Genomic DNA, 10211 nt, shown 5'->3' on the forward strand with positions numbered 1-10211 from the left:
CGATGAAGGTTAGACCCATAATTCTTTAACATGGCACACATTTACAAAAGTTAATTATTAAGTTCGTAGTTGTGATTGTTTTCGTTCGTTAACATGTCGAAACATGCTTTAAATGTTTAGAATTACAAAGTTTTGTAGCTATATTGACTAACATGCTCCACATGTGCAATGCAAAATGTTACATATTTTAATGGTCGTCGTTTGTGATGGACCAATGCAAAACTGTCACCTTATACAAAATTAGAGGGTAAAAAAAAATGTTAGAATCAATAATTGAGAGATTGAAATCACTATTTTTCTCATTGTACTAGTTATAATATGCCCACTATATTAAACTAATGCAGTAATGCCCAATGTGAAAATTAAAATAAATAAATAACTAATATAATTTTTAAATATCAAAGTTAATTAAAATAAAATAAAATAGATTATTTTCATTATAATCGAAATGAGTATTTTTAACTTAGATTATTTTCATTATAATCGAAATGAGTATTTTTAACTTGTGATAAAATTAGTAGTAAAGATAAGCATCATGGTAGATAGTTATGAAGGAAAAAAAATCATATTCTAACAATTTACATATTAAAAAAAATTAAGTCTTCTTGTATTAAAAAAATAAAAAATTAAGTCTATTTTTTTTTAGTGCTACTGACTCTGTTACAATGTAGTAAAAAAATTTTTTTTTTTTTTAGTGCTACTGACTCTGTTACAATATAGTGAACAGAGACCTACTGAGACAGCCTCCGCTGAGGCTCGAACCCACCCCCTTCCACATGGGGTGCAACCGGATGCCACTAGACCACAAGGTCATTGGCAAATTAAGTCTTCTTAATGCATGCATTTTGATGATAAGTGATAAGTTGGTAAAACTGAACTTTTTTTTTTTTTTTCTGTTGAAAGTGACTTGTTTATAATATGCTTACTAATGTTGTTGAAGAGTAATTAAAAAGTTATGCAATTAAGTTATAGTTTACGAGCCAAGCTTCTTGCATTGTGGTCAAATGGCATGTAGTCACTCTCACATATGGGAGGTCATAAGATCGAGTGTAATAGGTTGAGAAAGTATAGGTGAACAGATATTACAATGTGAATGTATATGATTGAGACCTAAATTGTTGATTTGTTGTTATATACTTATATGTGAAGTCTTCCTCTTATAAATGCTCATTGGTATTTTGAAATACTAATTTTTTTTCGATAAAATTGATTAGATAATGAATGTTTACATTTAAATTCTTAAAGTATAGAGTAATTTTGTCCTACACATAGTAGATCAACTTATAATAAAATGTATATTCTGTTTGAAGAAAAATAGTTTGAAATATAAAATTAAAATTTATGCTGTAACGAATAATGCTTGGTTTAAACAAGAAGAAGACAGTATTCTTAAAATAATTTTAGTATGACATTCATATTTTTAGGATATATACAACAACAACAACCCATTATTATTATTATTATTAAAATTTTGAAAAATATTTTGTAATTAGTCAAGAATAATAAAGCATTAAAGGAATATCGTGTTACCAAAGTTTTGTATAGAATGGAAAGAAAAAAAAATTAAACAAAAAAGATAGTAACTTGGAAATATCTTATCATTGTACAAGGAATGAATCAAAATATCTAATAAAATAACATCTACATTTACAAACTTAATAAGAGTCAATAAAGTTAGACCTTTAACAGAAACTAAATGGTGTAATTGTTTGTTTAAATGAATGGCTCATATTATTTTGATTTTGATTTCTTTTTAATTATTTTTCCTACTTTAATCTTTATTATTATATCATTTACTTTTTCCTAAGTACCCATGCATTATGTCAGTGTAAACTTTAGAACGGAATATTATTTTTAACTTAATGTGATTGCTCACTCCCTGGTCAGAGCTTCTTGCTCGTATACTAGTCAGGAGGTGTGGAATACAGATATCCCTTATTGTATTCGTGATTTGATTTCGCAATAATAGTTCGTTCTGGTGGTTGTTTTAAAAAAATACAATATAAAGTTTAACATAAACTTTTGAAAATTAACTTTTATTTATTTTAACATCTTTTTTTTTTCAAAAAAAAAACATCGTTTTTTTTAAATTTAAATTAATTTCACCTTAAAAAAAGAGTTTAGTTTTTATTTGTATATTATTTGATGTTGAATATATATGCATCATTGATTTATTGTCAACAAAACATTTCTATTTTATTTATTATGCCATCGATATTAAAATTAAAATCTAATTATAATAGAATAAATTATAAGAAAAATTAATTGCGTTTGCTAAAAGCTTAAATTTTTTTAATTTTTTTTTGAAACACAATACCTACTATGTTCAATGCATTATTGTGTGTGTACACACACACGCACAAGAGATCAAAATCAAAGAGTTGCTCATTAAAAATAGGATTAAATCTCAGTCATTGATCTAGTTCCCGTTTAGAATGAATAAATTTTTTTTTAAAAAAATGTAGATGCATTATGGTAATTTTGTGTAAGTTAATTATTTTTTTCTTTGAGTGCATTATTTTCCTTCTTCGAGTGGATATTTTTGTCTCTTGGAGTGCATAGTTTCTCCCTTCGAGTGCACATTTTAGTGCCTTTGAGTGCACAAATTTAGCATTTGAGTGCACATTTTTGTGCCTTAGAGTGCAACAATTTTATGCATTCAAGTGCACAATTTTAAACAAGTGCAAACTTCACAAACAATTCTATTTTACATTTTCATTCTCCTCATGCAAAGCTCGTATATGATTTGTGTTTAAGATCTTGTATTGTTCATAAATTAAAGACCCGCATTCAAATTAGTAAATGTTATTAAGGTTGACATACTAGCAAGACATTGTTTATTATATATTTTGTCTTGCGTGATCGAATTTTGTCTTTTCAATAACTAAATTTCTAATGAAATTTGTAAGTTGAACAGATTAAAATGTACAAAGGATTTGTGAGGGTAATCGCTTCAATAACACTGAAGTTGAATAACTCTCACTTTTGATACCATAATTGCTTTGATTGCACATCTTTGTACCTTCGAGGACACATTTTTGAATATATGTTTTATACTTTCTCAATCTTTTTAAGCCTAAATAATCAATGCCTCCACCAGTGGAGCTCGATCATGTGACAAACCCATTTGGAATGGTAACAGATGTGTTATCTCACTACATAATAGTTGACTACATCATCATCATTTGTGACGAGGGAAACCCATTCTTGTGTAATAAATAAATAAGATGAGGATATTTTACAAGAACCAAACTCATAACCATCAAGTATAAAAATAAATAAAACTGAAAAATCTAATGTATAAAAAAATATTATATTTCACTCACTTGACCTTCCAGGCAACATTTTGAACCTACTATTGGTGAATAATTGGAATTGGGATATGACTTCTACAACTTACAGAGAATAGAATTAAGAAAACGATTGCCGGCTTTACTTAAAAAGGACGACAAATGGATAAAGCTCTGCAAAAACATGGCATAAAATTGCAAATAATTTTCAGTAGTTAAAAGTTGAAATCATAATTGGGCCTCTACAATTCTACATCGTTCATAGTTTTCGGCCTTGTAAATACGATGTGGATTTTGGCCCAGTTAAACTGCAACGGCAAATTACACCGCTGTGTGTTTCATAGTCCAAAATAAGACAAATTATGTTATGGACTCGGATCCACTTTACAAGGTAGACTCAGGTTCATGTTCACAATTTAAAAACGCTATATTCATAATTTTAAAACTCTATGTTCACAACTTTAGAACTCTACATTCACAATTTTAAATCTCAATATACAAAATTATATTACTTAATATTCACAATGTTGTTATATAGATTCAAAAATTGTGTTATACTATTGAATATAGACTTCTGAAATTGTAAATATAGAGTTCTGAAATTGTAAATATAGAGTTTTGAAATTGTGAACATAGAGTTCAAAAATTATGAATATAGAGTTCAAAATTGTAAACATAGAGTTAAAAATTGTAAACATAGAGTTAAAAAATTGTGAACATAAAGTTCAAAAACTGTGAATATAGAGTACTAAAATTGTGAACATGGACCCGGTCCATGGCATAACAACCGCCAAAATGACGTTGTTTTGATGTTAAAAAAATATTCCATGCTCCGCATGCGTGTTAGAATAATGAATATTTTGGGTAATATATATAATGTGTTTTATGAATTAGAATAATGTACTTTTATGTGTTAGAATAATGTACTTTGTATGCGTTAGAATAATAAAATTTCTGGGATAAGATAGTACATTATTCTAAGTTCCAACCCATTTTATGTGTTAAAATAATGTATTTTATGTATTAGAATAATGTATAATGTACTTTTTGTGTGTTAGAATAATGAAATTTCTGAGGTAATTAAGATAATGTACTTTATGTGTGAGAATAATTAAATTTCTGGGTTAAGATAATGTATTTTACTAGTTAGAATAATGTATGTTATAAGTTAGAATAATCAACTTTATATATTTTTGTACCGTGGTCCACAGTTTGATGTACCAAAGCATGCATTTTAAAAAAATATTCTTGCATTAGACTGTGGACCATTAATAATATTCATTTTTAGTATACTGAATGCATATTTTTATTTTATTGAAAGTTATTTTTAGGTTGTATATCAAATCAGTACACAAAAAATAAAAATAAACAAATAAAATTAATGTATTAAAATAAATCTTCAGTATAATAAAAATCAACTTTTAGTATAATAAAATCAACCTTTTGTTAGTGGGGGTGAAGCATGAGTCATGGTATAACGATTGAGCAAAGCAGTATGAAATTTCTAGGATTAATACAACGAAATACATTTTTTTGGTGTTGAGTCTTGTTTTGCTCTCCAGCTTAACAAGATGGATTTTGAATATTCCACAATATTCTTCAAATTGGCTTCTTTAGTAGCTTTGACTGTAAACATAATTAGGTTTGTTAACGAATGTTAACGAACACGTTCACGAACGTATTTGTTAACGTACGTTAGCGAACACGTTCACGAACGTGTTTGTTAACGTACGTTAGCGAACACGTTCACGAACATGTTCGTGTACGTTCATGAAAAGGTTCGTGAACACTTAATTACCAAACACCTGCACATGTTTATGAACACAATTCGTTCGTGAACAAAACATAATCTATGTTTACGAACAATAACGAAACAAACAACACAACTATATATGTTTAACTAATGGAGTGAATTACAGGATCGAATTCCAACTTAATGTTGCTCATCAAAACCTTGTGAATCTACTGATCATGCCTCCATAGCTACTTGTCAGAATAATTGAAATGTTTTTAATCTTTTAATACTCCGTAAAATAATACGAAGTAATAAAAAAAAAAAAAAAAACAATTGTTGAGGCATTTCATTCGATAAATGTCACAACATCAATCAACCTCGATTTCATTATCATTTATCTAGTAATATTAATTGTTATATTTTGATCACGGCTGCAAAAATCTCACATAGGGGCCATTTAATAGGCGCCGGCACGCCGTTTAATCAACACTGACGCGCCGTTCGTATAATGTATCACCATAATTCTAGGTAGCCGACGGATTAGGCTAGGTTAGGCCGCTTAGGCGCTAACCGTCTAGGCCTCCTAGATGCCGACTAGGCCTCTTAGGCACCGACTAAGCCACCTAGTTGGCCGATTAACTATTGTTCTTTTTTTTTTTCTTTCTTTCTTTTATTTTTTTGAATGGGTTATTTCACTCAAAATTAAATCGTTTTGAGCGAAATAATCCTAAATTATTCAAACTCTAGATTTTTTTAGGTTAATATTTAATATTTTAGTATTGACTATTAAAATATTAAATAGTTTATAATTATTAGTATTAAAAATATTGAAAAATTTTAAACAAATTTTTAAAAATAAAAAATATACACGGACGCTTGGGCGCCAATTAATCGTCGCCTAGGCGCTAGCTAGGCTCCTACCGAGCACCCGTGGACTGCCTAGCGATTTTTTCAACCATGATTTTGACTTTATTAGGCTACAAGGGCAAATTATTGCATGGACCATGGTCCACACAGCTGTGTGGACCAAAAATAAAAGGTACATTATTTTTGTACTGAAGGTACATTATTTGATAGTATATATCAAATAATGTACCTTCAGTACAAAAATAATGTACCCTAAAATAATGTACCTTCAGTACAAGAATAATGTACCTTCTGTACAAAAATAATGTACCTTTTATTTATGGTCCACAAAGCTCCATGGTCCATGCAATAATGATTGGGCTACAATGCCTTCTCGATTTCATTCAATATGTCATATATTTTATTTATGTTTGATTTATTAAGCATGCTTGCCAAATTTAGTTACTCTACCTATTTTATCTTCTATCTTGTTTACTATTTATTAATAAAATCAATAAATTTTTTTCATTTAATTTTTGCAATGTTTGGTAATAATTTTTAAATTCGCTTTTGTATTTATTAATAGTAATTTTAATGTAGTTTCTAAATATATAAATTTTATATATTAATACTAACCATCAAAAATTGAGTGTGAGTAACTTGATGAGTTAAGGTTACGTTGTAAATTAATAGAGCTAGACATAAAATGTAACCGAGAGAGTATAATCTTTTATTAAAAATTTTGTACTTCCTATATATGTCATATTTTACTTGTCTTAATTACTATTTATTTGTCTAATCAACTCTTTCTTTTTACTTTTTTTTTTATTATCTTAATGTTTAATTTTGTGTTTATAAGTACTTTCAATTTAGTTTCTAAATATATAAATTTTATTTAAAAATACTAAAACTTGCCCCCAATCTTCACTCAAGAATCAACTGTGATGCCCGTACGGTCACATTAATACTAAGTTTAATATTATGAAAAAATTGATGAGAAAATAACTTCAATCAAATATTGTTAATCAAATTAATCAGATACATAAAATTGAACAAGGATAATATTAATTCAGTATTAGTGCATAAAATTTATATAATTAGAAAATACAAAAATAAATACTTTTTAAATAAAAATGAATTTTAAAATTATAAAAAAATATTAAAAATTAATTAATTAAAGAGAAATAATTGGTTTACCCAATGAATAATAAGCGAGATAAGTAAAATGATACGTACGGAGTAATTATTATGAAAAATATTAATTACTCAGCAGTCCACTTGTTACGGAGTAATTATTATGAAAAATATTAATTAATCAGCAGTCCACTTGTCTCTTTGACGCAGGTTTTAATTCTTCCATTAGCAAGGCAACTTTTGGCGCAGTTCTGCTCTCTTCTACGGGAGGTTTCACGGCCGCCGTTAATGGTGTTCTTCCGGTTTGTACGTAGACTCCCATTTTCGTATAATTTGTGCAATAATTTATGCATGAATTAAATGTCTATGAGATCGAGTTGAACATTTCTCACTCGGTTTGGTAGGTATTTGAAGAGTCATAAAAATAATACAATTAATTTTATTTAATGTTTGATTGTGTGGCGTAACATAGTCACGAAATTGTGAACATAGAGTTCAAAAATTATGAATATAGACTTAAAAAATTGCGAACATAGAGTTAAAAATTTGTAAGCATAGAGTTCAAAAAATGTGAACATAGAGTTCTAAAAAAACTATTCCTGCATTAGGTTGTGGACCATTAATAAATATTCATTTTTAGTATACTGAATGCATATTTTTATTTTATTGAAAGTTCATTTTTAGGTTGTATATCAAATCAATACACAAAAAAATAAAAAGAAATAAAAAATAAAATTAATATATTAAAAATAAATCTTCAGTATAATAAAAATGAACTTTTAGTATAATAAAATAACCTTTTGTTAGTGGGGGTGAAGCATGAGGCATGGTATAACGATTGAGCAAAGCAGTATGAAATTTCTAGGATTAATACAACGGAATACATATTTTGGGTGTTGAGTCTTGTTTTGCTCTCCAGCTTAACAAGAAGGATTTTGAATATTCCACAATATTCTTCAAATTGGATTCTTTAGTAGCTTTGATTGTGAAAATAATTAGGGTTGTTAACGAACTGAACATAAACGAACAGAGGTTGTTCGTGTTCGTTTGTTAAAGACTTTGGGATGTTCGTGTTCGTATTCGTTTGTTAAGGTTTTTGAAAATCTTGTTCGTGTTCGTTTGTTAAGGTTTTTGCAAATCCTGTTCGTATTCGTTTGTTAAGGTTTTTGAAAATTCTGTTCGTGTTCGTTTGTTAAGGGTTTTTAAAATCTTGTTCGTGTTCGTTTGTTAAGCGTTTATTAGTGTTTGTTAATGTACGTTAGCGAACACGTTCACGAACATGTTCGTGTACGTTCATGAAGAGTTTCGTGAACACTTAATTACCAAACACCTGCACATGTTCATGAACGCAATTCGTTCGTGAACAAGACATAATCTACGTTTACGAACAATAACGAAACAAACAACACAACTATATATGTTTGTGAACATGTTCGCGAACATTATTAAACGAAAACTTAACGAGATTGTTTGCGAACATTACTAAACGAACATAAACGAGCTTGTTCGCGAACATTACTAAATGAACAAAAATGAGCTTGTTCACGATCTCTTAGCAAACGATCCTACCACAATTCAGACTCTGTTCGTTTATTAATCGAGCTCTAAATTTTGTTTGTTAATGTTCGTTTACCTTAATAAACGAACGCTTACCGAACACGAACACGAGTAGTTTGTGGAAAGCTCTCTTCGCTAACGCCCCTAAACATAATATAACATTTTCCATTGTAATGACATTATTAAGTGGTGTAAGTTTAATAGGTCATTTATAGTCATTATGTTCTGGTTTGAAATAGAAGTAACGGTGTCCGTTACTTAGCATATAATGATAGTACGTAAATTATTTAAGCATGATCCTCCCATTGCTCTTTTGATAGCATCACAACTACGCCATTTAGTTACTACAGAAGATTTGTGGTAGTAGACAACAAACTTTAATCCATTGCAATTCTTGAGGCAATAATGCAATGAAGGTATCAACTATAGGTGGAGTTATACTTGATCCTATGCTTCCACTATTAGAGCATATATCATCACTGCATAGTTGATCTATTTGAATATGCTTATTTTGCATACTGATACAAATATCTCTGCTTTGTTGTTTACAGTATGCATGTATACATATATTTGGACTTCATATGTGTACACAAATTTTTCTGATATAATTTTGAGAAATATTGGTGAACAAAGACAAACGACAAGGGTCTGTAGGTCAGTTCCCTAATATATCTAGGTTTAATAAATTATTATCATGAAAATGAAGAAGTTCAGAAAGGAGATCTGGGAAAATGGATAAGAACTCCACTCTACAACGTCAAAATATTCTATATTTCAAATATAAACAACAAGCGTCTGTAGCTCAGTGGATAGAGCGTCTGTTTCCTAAGCAGAAAGTTGTAGGTTCGACCCCTACCTGACGCGAATGTAGTTATTTTTATCTTTTATTTGAATAGAAAGCTAGGTTCCACCCCTTCCTGACGCGGAGGATGAAATGGTGAGTCTTTTTAAATTAATTCTTATTTCTATTTTTGAATTGAATCGGAGAGCAAAGGGAAAGCTAAGTTAAAAATTATGAGAGAAGTTCAATCTAAATATCTAATTAAGTCTATATAATAAATACATTTTAAAAATGAGTACTGTGTACACTAATTAATTAGCTGCAATTTTAGTTTTATTATCAAATGAAAATGTAGTTGTGTTGAAAGAATATATTACTCAACAAATTTTGGGATGAAACTGACCAAAATGAAAAGTAACAGGGCGTTTGGTTGGAAGGAAGGAAATCAAGGAATTAGGGGGAAAAAGAATTGTAATTCGGTGGAATTACAATTCAATGAATAAAGAAGGAATTGAAATTACAGTGTTTGGTATGCAGAAATAGGAGTATAGGGAATTGAAAGGTAAGATGCGACAAAATGACTAAAATGCCCTTATGTTGTGGTAGATGTTGTAGTCATAGTAGTAGTAGTAGTAGTAATAATAATAATAATAATAACAATAATAATTCTTTCAATAATAATAATAATAATAATAATAATAATAATAATAATAATTATTCTTTCAATTAAAAAAAAGAAAAAAAAAAAGACAAAGGGTATGGGGGTAGGGACAAAATTGTCTTTACACCAATGAATTGCCTCTCCTCTCCACCGAATTGCAATTCATGGGTGCAGTGGTACCCCTTGAATTGCAATTCATCATTTGGA

General features: G+C 28.9%; 1 non-coding gene across 1 annotated transcript; it reads left to right on the forward strand.

Moving 5' to 3' along the window:
* Positions 1 to 9353: 9353 nt before the first annotated feature.
* Positions 9354 to 9426, forward strand: TRNAR-CCU. Its single transcript has one exon. It is a non-coding gene; the product is annotated as a tRNA-Arg (tRNA).
* The last annotated feature ends 785 nt before the right edge of the window (positions 9427 to 10211 follow it).

This window comes from Ipomoea triloba, chromosome 9, assembly GCF_003576645.1.
Source record: "Ipomoea triloba cultivar NCNSP0323 chromosome 9, ASM357664v1".
NCBI lineage: Eukaryota > Viridiplantae > Streptophyta > Magnoliopsida > Solanales > Convolvulaceae > Ipomoea > Ipomoea triloba.